At 41.4% G+C, this 17788-nt stretch overlaps 1 long non-coding RNA gene across 1 annotated transcript; it reads left to right on the top strand.

Moving 5' to 3' along the window:
- Positions 1 to 1161: 1161 nt before the first annotated feature.
- LOC137040068 (uncharacterized) lies at positions 1162 to 3600 on the top strand. Its single transcript, XR_010897828.1, has 3 exons — positions 1162 to 1366; positions 1482 to 1543; positions 3106 to 3600. It is a non-coding gene; the product is annotated as an uncharacterized lncRNA (long non-coding RNA).
- The last annotated feature ends 14188 nt before the right edge of the window (positions 3601 to 17788 follow it).

Here is a 17788-nt window from a genome sequence, read left to right as displayed (position 1 = left end):
TGTGTGGGATACTGTTCTTGCAATAAATAAATAAATAGATACATGATAATAATAAATAATGAAGCAGCCGGCAAACAGTATTAACAGTTATTATAGAGATTGTTACTACAGTACAACTGTGGCAATGTAATATCAGACACTGTCTTTTAATAACAATTGATTGAACAGTCTTTGAAGATGCTAAATTATGAGAGATTGTAGGAACAATATATAGCCTATAATGTGGAGAAATATTATCACGGTCAATTAGTAAAGCGGCTGTTTTCCTTTTTTGTCCTTATTATTACTGTATCATTGTTATCAATAACCCTAATAAAAGTAATAATGTTTAGCAATATGCTTAACAAAGAAAAAACTTTTGGAATAAAAATTCTGGGAATGACATCCCTCTAGTGGTCAAACAATGTTTTAGTTTCGTTATCAGTTTTCTGTAGAAGTTAAGCAAAGGCAACTATCAATGATATGAACAGGCAGAATCTTGGGATTACTCAAGATGGAAGGGAGGTTATGAAACATTGGGAAGAATCAGTTTGTGAAGGGGTAATTGATGTAGCCTATAAGTTTAACATACATGTAGCGTTGCCGTTGTCAATTTTCACCACAAAATAATGCAACATTTCTGACTAAGGGTGCGTCTCAGTTCAGTAGTCAGGGCACTGATCAGGGAGTCAGCCCATTGACTTATGTCCTGATCAGTGCCCTAACTAGTGGACTAGTGAGATGATTGAGACGCAGACTAAGATGTGGTAAAGTATAGTAGCCATGATACGAGAAGGCCTATACGAACTTAAATTCAGCTCGAGTCAACCACAGCGGGGAAACCGCAGCTCGTGTTGCTGGCGGTTATCAACAGAGAGGGTCATTAAGTGCCACTTCAAACGTTTATTCGTGGGTTTTATTACCATATAGCGTAAGAACTTCGTCTAATTTGATGCACTTTCAGTTTTTGTGTACATTATCTCCCCGTTTGCCGCCATGTTCACGTGACGTCATAATCCCGTCAGACTCAGCATCGAAGTACTTCCGCATGAGTTGTCTCTAATGTTTTGACTTCAGGTGACATTATTTTCTTGTTAGAAGTTGGAAATTGTGACTTTCGAGTTGAATTGAACGCAGATCTATGTGTAAACTTTACTGAACATTTGCAGTCCTGTGCTGGTGGATTCTGCACATCATGAGATGTTAAGACCAGACGTATGATGTTTAACTGTTGGATGATGAATCAGGTGAAAAGTCCCTCAGATGCACATTGAGGTGGACCCAAGCCATATCAAAGATTACAGGCATTGAGAATATCACAGAGATGTGGTCTTTTTTCTTTTTCTTTTTTTGTTGTTGAAAACAACCACCTAGCATACTAAAAAAGGTACTAATCCACCAGAACATAAAATGTCTGCTAATTGTAAGCCTATTACTTTACCAAAATTTGTACCAAGATTTTTTTTCTTATTAAAAACCAAGTGGTTTGTCTTATTTTGTAGAATTAACACCCCTTCGGACTATCTGACATCCTCAGTTGGCGGTTCCAGAGCTAGAACTTAAGGTAAGATTTTTGTCCACATTTTCTCTGATCTTGGGGTTCAACTTTGTCCTTCTCTTGAGAGTTAGATGTTGAACAGTTCATCAAAACACATTATTGTTGATGATGTAATGAACAACATTATTAGGAGTCCAAGAACTAAAGGTGCTGGAAACCTGTTGTGTTTGTTCTGATTTTCTTCTACTTCTTCCTTATTTTTCTGCCAAAAAAGTGTATGGCTGCCAGAGACCATAAATCATAGAGATCCCAAAGTTGTCTGGATGGTCCCCAATCATGCAGCTCTACTCAGACACACACCCATCCGACACTGGGCGACACTATAATAAGGAAATTGCATTTTGTGAGTCACAACTTTGAAACCCTAAAGGCCAGAATTTTTTTCCCCAGGATCCTTAAAGGGTTACTTCAGCGATTAGCATATGGCCTTGTATCAGTAGAAACCTGGAGTATATTCTAATGATTGTGCTTTCCCCCCTCATATCCCCCTGAGACGAGAGATTTATGCATTTTATTTCGGGAAAAAATCCTCCCATGACGCAAAATTGACGATATATGTGCGTCATCTTTGGAAATGTTTTGGCCAGAGGCTAAAGACTACAGCCAGCAGAGGGAGCTATTTCCGCATGTTTTCAACCCGCGCGTGGGGGATGATCACACTCACAGCTCAGCTCGCAGCTGCAGGCTTTTATTTAAACGGAGCTATTGTGAGCAATGTAAGTCTTTTAACTTCTCAAATTAATTTCCTTGAAAGTTAAGCTTCCAAAGGCATGAACTGAAAACGCGCTAGACTAAACACGCGTTGTGAATGTATGCCGCGAATGTGGTCGCGATTACCTCGATCATTATATTGAACAGACACGTTCAGTTTTTAATTGTAGTGTCTTCTCCAACTCAGTTACAGTAATCCAGTAGGTGGCTTTGGGAATGGCCTCACAGGGCAGCGAAGCATTGTGGGAATTGTAGTCTTTCATCCCCATGAGACAAAATACATTTTCTGTCTTTTCTTAGTCTAGAAGGCACCAAATTCAAAAATAATTTTACATTTCTACTACATTAATAACGCAGTTTAAATACAGATTCATCTTTCCAGCGCTGAAGTATCCCTTTAAGTCAAGTCCTACAGGATGTGTTGATTTTTGGGGCCTTTGGCTGTTTAACTGAAAGGTCGAGGTTTGTCTGGTCAACACGACCAGTTAGCCCCTGATGTTATATAACTACACCATTAGTTGCGCATAAATAATCTAATGTTCATTCAGTGTAGAATAGTCGATGTTTCACTATTGACACATTTCTGAAGTGTTGTAAAAGGTAAAATAGACATTTGTGTGTTTTCTCTGATGAAGGAATTTTAATATAGTTATCATTCACATGGCAAAGACATAAACCCATTTGGCTAACTTTGTCAACACAGGAAATCAGAAATATGGAAATGCCATTTTGGATTTTGTTATTTTTATTATTCTGATTGAATTGATGTCAACTGATTTGATGCTTACATTTTAACTTTTAAAATAACATGCTACTGAAAGAATATGCAACTTATTTTTAAAGCATGTTTTCTGTAGATCAGAAGATAAACAGTTTCATGTGACCAGGAATGGAAAAACACCTTCAACCACACGCTACTTACAGACACCGTATTCACACCAGACACACACAGACAGACATGAACGTCCAGCCAAAAGATCAAACACATTTCTGTTCAGATGTGAACAAATGAGACCACAGCATTTCACAGTTTTCCACTCCAGTGTTATATTTTTCATTTTTCACATTTTCATTATATTTACACGTTCCCTTTAAGACTTTATGGTTTTGATACTTTCTTAAATGTCTTTGAATTCCAAGGCAAGTTCTTTTGAAGTTTTTAGTAGATTGTTTCGTGAATCAACATTTAAGTATCACACTTTTAACCCGTCAGGATGATTGATTCTCACCAAAAACTCAACCATATCTCAAAGGTTGTGGCAGGTCACACAGTTGGGTCTGGCATTTAGAAAAAGACTGACGTTTGATCATCTTCTCAATGTGATCGGTGCATACACCACATTATCCTCCTCTTTAACTTCCTGTAAAAAAACACAACAGAAGGTAATGAAAACAGCAGCTAACAGCAATGATCAGTGTTCAAGTGCTTTAAGGCCTTTAAACACATGCGTAAAAAGTTATGTTTTATTTAGCAAGCCTGTATCCATCATGGAAAAGAGAAAAAACATTTACAGCCAATACAGGCAATTTACCAAGGAAATAAATTATTTTTCAAGCTTTTAACAGTTATAGCCACCTATGGTTCATTCTTCATAAAGGCTTGCATGCTTGTTTAGAATCATGTCGAATGTGCTCACCTTAATTTGTGAAGTTTTTAAGTTTTTGTTTAGGATTTATAGGCTTTTGGGTATATTTGTCCATGCTCCATTTCTAAACTACCATTATAGCTATTAAAAGGGTAAAGTTTAAAAAAAAATGTATAATTATTTACCTAAAGAGACCAGAGAACTGTACTACAGTGGTGTTATTGAGGTTAGGCAAAAAACCTCTACCTAATTCGCAAAAGTTGTAAATAACCATAAGTATATTTTGTTTCTGAAAAAAAACGTGATTCTTTTATTTTGAAATTCTTTGTACAGAAATGGTTAACTTCCGGTTGTAGGCTTCGCGCTTTTGTTTTGCTTGAAGAGGCACACGCGCTGGCTAGCGCCGTTGTTTCAATAGTATGTAGCATATCCTAAACCGGTAGTAACTTTGTCAAGATACTTAACAGCCCCTCTGAAGAGGCAAAAGGTATGGTATACTATGCTGATATCTGAGCATTTTGTCTGTTAATATGTTCGTTTTGCACAAATGTAAGACAGCACCGTGTAAACTGATCCGTTACATGTTTGTATATGTTTCAGCTCTTACGTTGGTGATATGATGAGTGATAAGAGTTCTCAAAGGAATAAACATCATAAAACTATCAGTAAAAGTCTCATCCTTGCATCGAGGGGCATGTTACAGTAAGAGCTTCACCTCAGTGTGCCACATCGAACGGCCCGTGAACTTTAAGGACAACGATAACGGACAACACGGAAAATGGACGGCATTGAAGAGCGAGCACGTAAGCTACAAACTGAAATCAATGAAACAAGAGCTTTATTACATCAAGGAGATACAGAGAGCATGTCAAGGCAGGAGTTAAAGGATGATATTGAACGCAAAGAGAAACAATTAGCCGAACTCCATAAAATGAAGGCTGCGACCGAGTCATCATTACCTGACGTTAGGCGTTCAGAGCGGCCTAGTGTGCTGACGGAGAAAATGCTAGCCTACCAAAAAGACGAATTAATTAAAAAGGACAAAAAACTGTTAAGTCTCTATGAACAATGGAAAGGGCTAATTAGAACATCCAGAGAAAGCCTAAAGACTGACTTATCAGAGCACAAGTTATGCGCAATGGCCGATGATATTGAAAACGGATTGAGCAACATGATGAAGGTGTACAGTGAGATAAGAGAGCGCACTATGCCATCCCCTGACACCAGACGCAAAATGGACTCTTGTGAAGCAGTAACTAAGGACATTATGAAAATACTTAATGAACGTATAACAGCAATAGACGGTGATTTTGATGCAGATAGAGAAAGGCAGCGCCTTCATCAGCTACTGTCACAACAGTACGCCCGCTCCATCTATGGTACCGCCTCTCAGTCTAGTGTCAGTAAGCAGTCTGACACTTCAAGCATCGCAGCCAAAAGGATTGACGCGGCTGCGGAGTTGGCTGTAAAAGAAGCAGAATATAAAATTGTGCAGGAAGAAATTAAACAAAAGGAAAAAATGAAAGATATTGAATCTGAACTTGAGCGTCTGAAGGCAGAAAAGGAAATGCAAGCTGCCCGCGCAAAACTTGAGATCTACGACCGAGAAATTAACATGGATATGGACAATCAGCAAATACAACAAAGCGATGTACCTTTCTCTGCTGACCACCAATCTATTCATGCAGCACCAGTGCCCTCTAGTGGCTTACCTCCATTCCTGCCACGAAACAATGTGTCTATCCATATGTCAAATCGCACAGTGAACAATCCAAACCCTCAAATTGTCACTCAAGCTCCTCCCACAGACATTTCCCAGTTAGCTCAAGCTATTCAAAACAGTATAAACATAAACAGAATCCCAATGCCAATGCCCACAGTGTTCAGCGGAGATCCAATTAAATACATCGAATGGAGGGCTTCATTCTCTTCACTTGTGGACTGCAAAGAAATCTCACCTGCTGATAAACTTCACTTGCTCAAAAGGTATGTCACAGGCCCAGCACAAAATTGTCTTGAAGGCACATTCTTTCGCAGTGATGATGAAGCATACAGGGATGCGTGGCAAAAGCTTGACCAACGTTATGGACCGCCTTTTATTGTGCAAAGAGCTTTCAGAGACAAACTGTCAAAATGGCCTAAAATAAGCTCAAAGGACGCAGAAGGATTAAGGACATTCTCAGACTTTCTAAATGCATGTCTCCAAGCCACACCGTACGTAAAGGGTCTAGAGATACTCAGCGACTGTGAGGAAAATCGAAAGTTGCTGCAGAAGGTTCCTGACTGGCTGGCAGCCCGTTGGAATCGTCAGGTCACAGTTACACTCATGGAAGGCAAGGATTTTCCGTCTTTTGAGGATTTCGCACAATTTGTGGCAGTCGAAGCGGAAATCGCATGCAACCCGGTCACTTCTTCATTTGCCCTTCACTCATGCAGCTCATCCTACGAGAAAAGGACCACAAAGGACTTTAAACCAAACAGATCCACACAAGTCTTCTCAACGCAAGCCATGGTACAAAACAACAAGGCAAGGACAAGCAACACAAAATTAAAGGTACCCTGCATGTTTTGCAAAAATGAAAACCACCAGTTGTCAAGGTGCTCTAACTTTTCAGATCAGCCCTTAGAAGAGAAGCGCACTTATGTTAAAGAGAATAAACTGTGCTATGGATGCTTAAAGTTGGGCCATAATGCCAAAGATTGTCGCCATCGTCACACCTGTGACATTTGTAAAGGAAGGCATCCCACCTGTCTGCACAATGACAATTACAAGGCATATGAAAGACCTCAAAGCTCTGAAAGTACTGCTTCAAGCACTCCAAATGAAACCGCGGCAGTCACAGCTCTCAACGTCACTAAGGTGGGTCAGTCAAGTAGCACATCCATGATCGTTCCTGTATGGGTGTCTACGGTTCAGAGCCCGTCTAAAGAGCAATTAGTTTACGCACTATTAGATACACAGAGTGACAGCACATTTGTCTGTGAAGAATTAAGCAACCTGCTACAAGCGGACACTCACCCTGTAAAGTTAAAGCTAACTACCATGCTGGGTGTTCAGTCCTTTGTTGAGAGTCACAGAGTATCGGGATTGCGTGTGAGAGGTTACGAATCAGACATTCACATCGACCTCCCCCCCTCATATACCAAAGACTTTATTCCAGTTAACTATGACAACATACCCACTAGTGACACAGCAAATCAATGGCCCCACCTGACAGAAATCGCTGATAAGATACCACCTCTTCTGAGTTGTGATGTTGGACTCCTTATTGGATTTAACTGTCCCAGAACGTTAGCTCCAAGACAAGTTTTACTAGGAGAAGGTGAGGAGCCATATGCCATCCGCACTGACCTAGGGTGGAGTATCGTCGGAGGCTCCGCACCAGCGTCCAGTGAAACTCAGTCAAGTTTGTGTCATAGAATCACAATAAAGGAATTACCCCCTGTAACTCCCATGGACGTGATTAATGCACTAGAGTCAGATTTTAAGGACATAAAGGCAAGTGACAATACTGTCTCACAAGAGGATCTCATCTTTTTGGACAAGCTTAAGGAGGGAATAAGGAAAAATGAACAAGGACACTGTGAGATGCCTCTTCCATTCAGACAAAGGCCACACTTACCCAACAACCGAAAGCTTGCTGAAATCAGACTCGAACAATTAAAGCGAAAATTCACCAAAGACGAAAACTACAAAAGAGACTATATAGCTTACATGGAAGACATTATAGAAAGGGGTGATGTCGAAGAAGTACACAATGAAGGAAAACAAGGTGAACGATGGTACATTCCCCATCACGGGATATATCATCCCAAAAAGCCCACTAAGTTACGTGTTGTGTTTGATTGTTCAGCCAAACACAATGGTACAAGTCTAAATGATCATCTTCTCCAAGGACCAGACCAGATTAACAATCTAACAGGCATCCTCCTTCGGTTCAGACAACATCCTATCGCTTTAATGTGCGATATAGAGAAGATGTTCCACCAGTTTCACGTCCAGCGGTGCGACAGAGATTACCTGAGTTTTCTGTGGTGGAAAAACGGCAACACAGAGACACAGCCACGGGTATACAGAATGAAGGTACATCTTTTCGGTGCGACATCATCCCCAGGGTGTGCAAATTACGGTCTGAGGTATTTGGCTAAAGAACACTGTCACACACACCCTGCAGGAGCTGAGTTCATGGAGAAGGACTTTTATGTGGACGATGGAGTCACAAGCACAGACACCGTAGAAAAGGCAATACAGCTAGCACAAGAGGCCACAGAGATATGCAAGCAAGGAGGGCTCCGTCTACACAAATTTATCTCAAACAGCTCTGCTGTTCTGCAAAGCATCCCTCCGTCTGAATGTGCAATAGAGACAAAAACAAAAGACTTGACATTCAAGGACATGCCACAAGAAAGGGCCTTAGGCATCCAATGGAACGTTGAAAGGGACTGTTTCAGATTTGACAACACCTTAAAAGACCAACCACCAACACGTCGAGGTATCCTTTCTACTGTTGCATCCATCTACGACCCCCTTGGATTCCTGGCGCCATATGTGCTTCATGGGAAAAAGATTCTGCAGGAAATGTCTCACCGAGGTATCAACTGGGACGACTCCCTGCCAGAAGCACTAAGGCCAAGGTGGGAGAGCTGGCAACGTGACTTTGCCAACTTAGACAAGGTGAACATAACTCGCTGTTACTTTCCCGATAGTTTCGGAGAGCTTAGAGAAATAGAGTTGCACCACTTTTCTGATGCGAGCATGAGTGGTTATGGACAATGCACCTATTTAAGAGCCAAAAACGTTAAAGAAGAGATTCACTGTTCATTGGTAATAGCCAAAGCCCGTGTTTCTCCTACCAAGCTCACTACAATCCCCAGACTCGAGCTAGCTGCAGCTGTAGTTTCAGTCTCAATTAGTAACTTGCTGAGAAATGAACTCCGCTATGCACACATCAAAGAGTTTTTCTGGACGGATTCAAAGGTAGTTTTGGGCTATGTGAATAATGAGGCACGTCGTTTCCATACTTTTGTAGCGAATAGGGTTCAAAAGATTCGCCAAAGTACAAGCCCTCAGCAATGGTTTTATGTGCCATCTGAAGAGAACCCAGCCGATAGTGCATCAAGGGGTAAATCTGTCACCGAGCTACTCTCATCTAACTGGTTCACCGGTCCCGCCTTTCTCTGGGAAAGAGACCTGCCCACTACACAAAGTGCAGAGCTGGAATTGTCTCTTGGTGATCCAGAAGTCAGAAAAACACAGGCAATGTTAACCAAAGTTACAGAGACTTTCAGCCTTGCAGAACGTTTGTCCAAGTTCTCATCATGGTCCAACGCGGTCAAAGCTGTAGCACGTCTCATAAGAAGGGCCAAGAAAGTCAAATCAAATGCGCCGGCTACAGTGAGGGAACAAGAAAGTGCGGCAAAGGTCATCATTCAAGATGTACAAAAACAAACATACGGAAAAGAGATAAAACTGTTAATCAAAGGCAACCAGCTCCCACATCACAACAAACTGTTCCACTTAGACATTTTCAGGGACACGGATGGTCTCATCAAGGTCGGAGGGAGACTTTCATCCATCAAAGACTCTTTCAAACACCCTATTGTGATTCCGAAGGAACATCATGTGACCAAACTCATAATAGATCACTGTCACGACAAAGTAAAACACCAAGGAAAAGGTTTCACCATAAACGAAATCAGATCCAGTGGCTACTGGATCCCAGGGATGAGCAGGACCGTTGCTTCTTTCATCCGCCAATGTGTCATATGTCGCAGACTCCGCAAGGCTCCAGAGGGCCAGAGAATGAGTGACCTACCTGCAGAACGGTTAGAGCCCTCTCCACCCTTTACATACTGCGGGATGGACTGTTTTGGCCCTTTTGTAACTACCGAAGGCCGAAAGCAACATAAAAGGTATGGACTTTTGTTCACTTGCTTTTGCTGCCGCGCCATTCATATTGAGCTTTTAGAGGATCTGTCCACTGACACATTCATTAATGCATTAAGGTGTTTCATTGCTATCAGAGGTACAATTCGCCAAATCCAATGCGATCAGGGAACAAACTTTGTTGGCGCTAAGAATGAGTTTAAAACCGCTCTAAGCGAACTTGACACCAAAAGACTGAGTACTTATCTGTCCCAAAAACAATGCGACTTTGTGATGAATGCACCTCACTCCAGTCACGCAGGAGGAGTGTGGGAACGCCAGATAAGGACTGTCAGAAGTGTATTGACCACTACTCTGTCACTTGCGCATGGGAGACTGAATGATGCTTCACTAAGGACTTTATTCTATGAAGCTATGGCCATAGTTAACAGTCGCCCACTGACTGTAGATAATCTGAACAACCCTGACAGCTTGGAACCACTTACCCCTAACCACCTGCTCCACATGAAATCCAGCACAACACTGCCCCCACCTGGTGCCTTCCCAAAGGAAGACCTTTATGGAGCAAGGAGATGGCGTCGTGTGCAGTTCTTAACCGAGCAGTTCTGGTGCAGGTGGAGGCGTGAATATCTGCACAACATCATTGCTAGACAGCGCTGGCACTCACCAAAAAGAAATCTAAGAGAAGGTGATATTGTGTTGGACATTGATGAACTGTCACCCAGAGGTGAATGGAAACTTGCCAGAGTCCTGGAGACTGTTAGTGGCAAGGACGGACTCGTGAGAAGAGCGAAAATCTCCTTTGGAGACAGGAGACTGAATAACAAAGGTCAACGCTGCAATAAACTTTCTACTGTAGAGCGACCTGTGCAAAAGCTAATTTTGATATTAGAAAGTTCTTAAACTAACTAAGAGAAATGGTTATTTGCTGTTGAAAATTCTTCGTTGTTGTTATCCTGATATAACATTTACTCATAATTTGGTGGGAGTGTAAATAACCATAAGTATATTTTGTTTCTGAAAAAAAACGTGATTCTTTTATTTTGAAATTCTTTGTACAGAAATGGTTAACTTCCGGTTGTAGGCTTCGCGCTTTTGTTTTGCTTGAAGAGGCACACGCGCTGGCTAGCGCCGTTGTTTCAATAGTATGTAGCATATCCTAAACCGGTAGTAACTTTGTCAAGATACTTAACAGCCCCTCTGAAGAGGCAAAAGGTATGGTATACTATGCTGATATCTGAGCATTTTGTCTGTTAATATGTTCGTTTTGCACAAATGTAAGACAGCACCGTGTAAACTGATCCGTTACATGTTTGTATATGTTTCAGCTCTTACGTTGGTGATATGATGAGTGATAAGAGTTCTCAAAGGAATAAACATCATAAAACTATCAGTAAAAGTCTCATCCTTGCATCGAGGGGCATGTTACAAAAGTAGTTTTTTTTTTAAATAATTTAAAATATTTAAAGGTGCCCTATGTAGGATTTTTGCATTAAAATATCCAAAAACCACCAGGCCAATATTAAATTAAAGAAAGAGTCATCATTTGCGTCCTTCCTTGGCATGGTGTCAGAAGTGGCGAGGTAAAGAGAGAACTAGATTCCCGAAAATGCCACTGTTCAAGCCGTTCAAACCCGCTCAAAGCAGGGTTAACCGCTTGGTTAAACGAATAGAAGAAGTAAATACTAACAATGGGGACCACGGAAGGTTAAACACTGAGAAGGAACACTTCTACTCGGAGAAGGAGCAGAGCCATATGCTGTTAATACTGCCTGTAGAGTCCCATTGCCGCTACTTCAGAAAGTGACAGAAGAATAAGGACGGATGAAAGCTAGTGGTGTGATTGAAAGAGTCACACAACCAACAGACTGGTGCGGACCTATGGTGCCCATCATCAAACCCAACGGACAGGTGTGAATATGTGTAGATCTGAAAAAAACGTTTCACGCTGCCGACAACAGATGAAATTTCTCGCAAAACTAACCAGAGCCAAAGTTTTCACATCGCTGGATGCCGCAAGTGGCTTTTGGCAGATACCGCTGCATCCTAAGAGCAGCCGGTTAACAACATTCATCACACTATTTGCCAGGTATTGTTTTAAAACACTTCCTTTTGGCATTAGCATTACACCTGAGATTTTTCAGCGGAAAATGCAAGAGCTTAGCCTGACAAGCCAGACCCACATCAAGATGTTTGGTCTGGAAGTTCACCATTGACAGCTCAATCCGAGGGGTGGAATAAACGGTTGTCTTTCAAACTCCCTCTGCACGGCGTGCACGCAATTGTATAGCGCTACAACCAACCAGAGCTAGTTGAAAGATGAAACTTTCGCCGCATCTGGTCGTCAAAACTCATAACACATCTTCCCTTCTTAAGAATGACTTCAGTGCCGTTCTTTGTTCTTTCCTCAGAGAAATGCTTAACTCCAAGTCTTCCAGAGTCGCGGTCAAAGCTGATTCGAAAGACCGCTGTTCGCCAGTTTCTGTGTTTACTAGAAGCACGCAAGTGCAACTCTGCCGTCATTATATTAAGCCCCGCCCACCAACTCGTGATTGGCCCGACCAGAGTTTGGCGTTTACTGCTCAGAACTGTATTGAGAGTTGCTAGACGACACTCGCAGGCAGATTAGATTTGCTGCCGCTAGGGTGTGTCTAGATTTCAGGATAGCAAGAGCTGTTGTTAGGTCTGGAAGGAGTCCAAGTGTACATGGACGACGTCATCGTATATGGAGCGCCGATGCAAGAATGCAACACATGATTTTTCAATTAAATGAAAAAAAAAACGGAACTCGCCAGTCTGAGATTAAATAAAGACAAATGTAAGATCCGAAAAAGTGAGCTGCACTTCCTGGGTCAGGTACAAGATCGGAGTCCGAGCAGACCCAGAGAAAGTCAAAGCTATTGCTGAACTCAAAGCCCCAAATAATGTACATGAACTAAAGAGAGTGCTTGGGATGATTAACTATATGGGAAAAGACATATCCCATCTGGCAACACTGGGAGGGCCACTATAACTCCTACAAACTGAAACTGCATGGATTTGGGACTCAGCACAGGAGCAAGCTTTCCGACAACTAAAGGAAGTGCTTATGACATCGCTAGTATTGTCATTCTATGATGCAGAGAGGCCGATGCAAGCGGTTACGGCTTGGGAGGAGTGCTACTCCAACAACACGGAGACTGCTGAAAGCCTGTCGCATACTGCTCGCGAACCCTTACTAGTGCGCAACGTCATTATGCACAGATAGAGAAAGAGTGTCTCGCAGGAGTCTGGGCGTGCGAACATTTCAGCAAATACCTGAGTGGAATGGGGCATTTCAAACTCATTACAGACCACAAGCCGCTGGTCCCTTTGTTTATTTGTAAAGATTTGGACAATGTACCAATCAGATGTCAGAGACTTTTACTCAGACTGATGAGATTCAATGTGACAGCTGAGTATGCTCCAGGTAAAACGTTTGTTGTAGCAGACACTTTATCACGAAGCCCACAAAGCAGCACCAAGGAAAGTGGACGTCAGCTGCTATGTCAATGCAATCGTTGCCTTCCTGCTTCAAAAGGCAAAGTAAGTGCAATTCGGGATGCGATGCAACAAGATGGAAAATTGCAGAGAGTGAAGCACTTAATTGGAATTGGATGGCCTGAACCTGCTTGCGATGTACATCCCTCTGTGAGAGACTTTCACGCATTCAAAAGTGAATTATCTGAGACTGACGGCTTACTTATTAGAGGAAACCGTATCATCATACCAGAGTCTCTTTGAGGAGAAATTATCAAACGAATACATGAAGGACATATAGGCTTGACCAAATGTGGGGAAAGAGCACACACATCCGTATGGGGGCCAGGACTGTCTTCTGAATTATAACAGAAAATTGAGACGTGCACATTCTGCTGCAAACACAAAAGAACGCAGAGAAAAGAACCTCTGAATCCAACTCCATTGCCAGAAAGACCATGGCAATGCTTGGGGTAGATTTATGTGAGTACAAAGGAAAGAACTACATCGTACTCTGACTATTATTCCAGATTCTTAGAAATCCTACACCTGTAGAGCACCACAGCTGAACAAGTAGTCACCAAGCTCAAAGCTACATTTGCACGATTTGGAATCCCAGAAGTTGTCGTGTCGGGCAAGGGCCCACAATTTGCGAGTGAAACATTCCAGTCATTTAGCTGAGTATGATTTTGAGCATGTGACTTCATCTCATCTCCACATCCTCTCTCGAGCAATGGTCACTGGTATACCAGTTCTTTTTAAAAAAAAGAAAGAAAGTTCTTAAAAGGGGATGTCAGAGTATTGTGTATGCGACTTTAAAGGAAGCCCTTTTAAGGTAAAGAGATATATAACGTCCGCTTGCAGAGAAGCACCTGTGTACTTGAACCTCTGTTCATTTTTGTTTCTAATATTGAATCAAAGAAAGAATCATCGTCTGCCTCCTTCCTTGACTACAGTAACGTTAATAACCGCATCCATCAACATGATTTCTACCCGAGTCCTAGTCCGATTCTTTCCCCCTGGCTGTGAGGTGAAGACCACATGTCCCAAGTTGCTGAGCTCAAACTTGGCGTCATCAAATTATGCCTTTGTTTTGAATAAGTGCCCTCTAGCGGACGGAAAATTTTAATAGTGTAGCTTTAAGAAACAATTTGACTGACAGTAGTGATTCTTGAGGAAAAATTGTTCAGAATGAGGAGATCTAACAAATGAAATGAATATTGTGCGTATGTGTGAAATACAAAGACGATTAAAGGGGGGGTGAAATGCTGTTTCATGCATACTGATCTTTTTACACTGTTAAAGACTTAGATTCCCATACTAAACATGGACAAAGTTTCAAAAGTTAAGGTGGACGTTTGATGGGAGTATTTCTTTGTGAAAAATACTACTTCCGGTTAGTCATAAGTTTCAAGTTTTTTTCGATCATGGGTCCCCTTTGACGTTAAAAGGTCGTAATTTCCTTGTACGGACAATTCTACCGGAAGAGCGTGAGAGAGAGAGGGAGAGTGCGAAAGCAACAGCCTACGCCCATCAAAGCGCTGGCTCGTAGGCTGCGCTGCTCAGGTGATGTGACTTCAAGAAATTAACAATGTCACCAAAAAAGTGCGTTTTTGGTTGCCAGACCAAGACAGTCCTGTACAGATTGCCAAAAAACCCGTGTTAAGGCAACAGTGGATGTAATTTGCTTTTCCGGATCAGCAACTGAGTTCCGCAAAGGTTTATGTCTGTTCACTGCATTTCGGTGCCGACTGTTTCATAAACAAGGCCCAGCTCGACGCCGGATTTTCCGATCGCCTAATGCTGAAGGATGGAGCAGTCCCAATGTTAGAACCGCAGGCGGTGAGTGAGACTGCTTCAAATGTCTGTGTTTTTGCCTATGCTCATCAAGTAGCCCAAACATGATCACGTATAGTTAATTGATCAATGGAGCATGCGATGTGTAGTGCGTGTACATTTGTTTAGCTGGCCACTATACGTGTAACTTTATGTTTGTGTATTGTAAAAGCACTCCAAACAACAATACACAAAGAGGGGGGAAATATGTTGAACTAAATAACATATTTCTTCATAATATGCGCGCTTCTTCATTCAAATGCGCTACTATTCCATGTCTTTCTTTGTAAACACTAGCCTGCCGTGCAAAACCAGTCCGCTTACTACAATTGTCTACACAAACCACGCGTAAACACACACACACACACACACACACACACACACACACACACACACACACACACACACACACGTTGTAACACTCGCGCTTGACATGGTGTTCTAAAAACGTGACGTTAAAGTTAAAATCATGGAATAACGGTTTGATTGTAGTCTAGCAAGAAGTGCACTTCCCACATGTAACTTAAACCTTCAAAGGCAAAAAAATGTGACGATATAATTCAAGTATAAATATGTAAATAACACAAGCCGCTAAGCATATTATATAGTTAGTGTATAACTTGTACCACATAGAGACGTCCTGCTCTAGTCGTTTTTGCTGCTGCTCCTGTTCAACTGCAGCCTCTGGGTCTGATTCCGGATCATAGATGTATGGCTGTATCTGATTAAAAGCCATTTTTTTATTTTGAATAAAGTTTTTTCCCGCTGTTAGGGATGACACAGCTTTACGACGCACTCAACACAATAACAGCGGCGCGCGTCATTATTTAGCTCCGCCCACACGATACGCCCCCACCCGCTCGGCTTTTTTCGGAAAGACTCGGAACAGCGCATCTTTCTTATATAATTATTAAAAAAATAAAGACTTTTCGGAGATATGCAGGATGCAATGCTACTCTATAGGTACTCAAGATTGACATGACACTGACTGAAACTGAGTGTTTCACCCCCCCTTTAACAAAGTAGTGTATTTGGTAAAACTATTTGCGCTACAAACCAATGTGTTTATAATTACGCCAATGGATTATAAAATAAGTAATTTCTTCTAACTAACAGTTTTTGGTATTAGTTAAGAGTCATTGCATACTTTTGACTGCTGTTGTGCCACCATCAGGCCGATTGGGGTGAGCCTTGGTGGCGTTGTAGATGAGGTGGTACTCCATCAAAGTTTCAAGTCTCTAAAACCTACGATTTGATCTGTCCGATTCCTTTTAGAAGAGAATTCTGATCCTTGGAAATTTTAACATTTATATTAGGTTTCAGCTCTATACATGTGAACACCTAATAAAAATAATAAATGTGGTAGGTCCAAGCTGAAGATTGAAATGTAATATATGGGTGTTTTTCCTAAGAGTTTTACTGCATAGAATTATGCTCTTATGGCTTTTATAAATATCTTTTATGGTGCTATTATGTCTGTGATGTGATGGTTTATGCAGACAAAAACACAAGCACACACTAATCGTCATCTGACTCAAAGCTGAAATGAGACCAATACACACGACACGATAAATTCTCTTACCGATTTCTGTGCGTTTCTTTTGGAGAACGCTGGTTCAGCGTAAGTGATCTCGTCTTCAGCCGTCTCAACTGTTTCAATGATAATAATAGATTCATTAAAACAACAAACTCAATCCAAACTAGATCTGATTCTTCACAGTATGTGTTATTATCAGGACTGTCAGAGATAAAGCATCACACATTTCATTATAAGTTTAACACTGCAGTTTTTAAAAACTTGAAGTTAATTTAAAGTTAAGCCTAATGTTTTCAGACACTCAAGGTACCGAACATTTAGAGCTTGTTATAACACTCGCCTTTTTGGTCTTTTTTTCTGTGTTTTTTGCAGATGCAGAAGATCACAAATCCAGCAACAGTCACCAGAGATCCAGCAGAGATCAGCACTATCAGAGAGACTGGAGGAGGAGACGGTGTGTCCGGTGCTGTAATGATAAAGAAAGAAGTGATTCAGATCTACAAAAGAAGACAGAGATCAGGTCAGTGAATAAACACACACATTATATCAGCCGTGCTGCCGTACCTGCACATGTGTGACAGAGTTGAGTGATGTTGGGATGTCTGGTCTGGTTGCTGATGGGATTGTTCAGCACACAGCTGTAGGTGTTTTTATCCTGATATTCCACCTCCAGAGGTAGAGAGAGACTGATGCTGAGATCAGACACACTGATGCTGGACAATAAACTGTTTCCTTTGAACCAGGAGAGAGTCACATGACTCACATTCACCACTGAACACACCAGTGAACAATTTGATGATGATGAAGAACAGTCTCTGCTGATGACAGAAACAGGCAGTCGAGCTAAGAAAGATGAGATAAATAAGCTGAGGTGTCAAGTAACGAAGTACAAATACTTTGTTACCTTACTTAAGTAGACATTTGGAGTATCTATACTTTACTGTAGTAATTATTTTTCAGGCTACTTTTTACTTCTACTCCTAACATTTTCACGCAATTATCTGTACTTTCCACTGCTTACTTTTAAAAAATAGCCTCGTTACTCCTCTTTCATTTCAGTTTGTTTAAAAAAAAAAACTATGCAGATAGATCACGTCATCCTGATAGTGTGAATTTGATTGTGGTTGGATGAGAAGTGTAAACATTTACCATTCCAACACCCTATTGGTTACTATACGATCCATCGAGCTTGCACA

The sequence above is a fragment of the Pseudorasbora parva genome, chromosome 14 (genome assembly GCF_024679245.1).
Source record: "Pseudorasbora parva isolate DD20220531a chromosome 14, ASM2467924v1, whole genome shotgun sequence".
Classification (NCBI taxonomy): domain Eukaryota; kingdom Metazoa; phylum Chordata; class Actinopteri; order Cypriniformes; family Gobionidae; genus Pseudorasbora; species Pseudorasbora parva.
The sequence above is the reverse complement of the archived record's forward strand: the minus strand, read 5'-3'. Positions and strand labels throughout refer to the sequence as shown.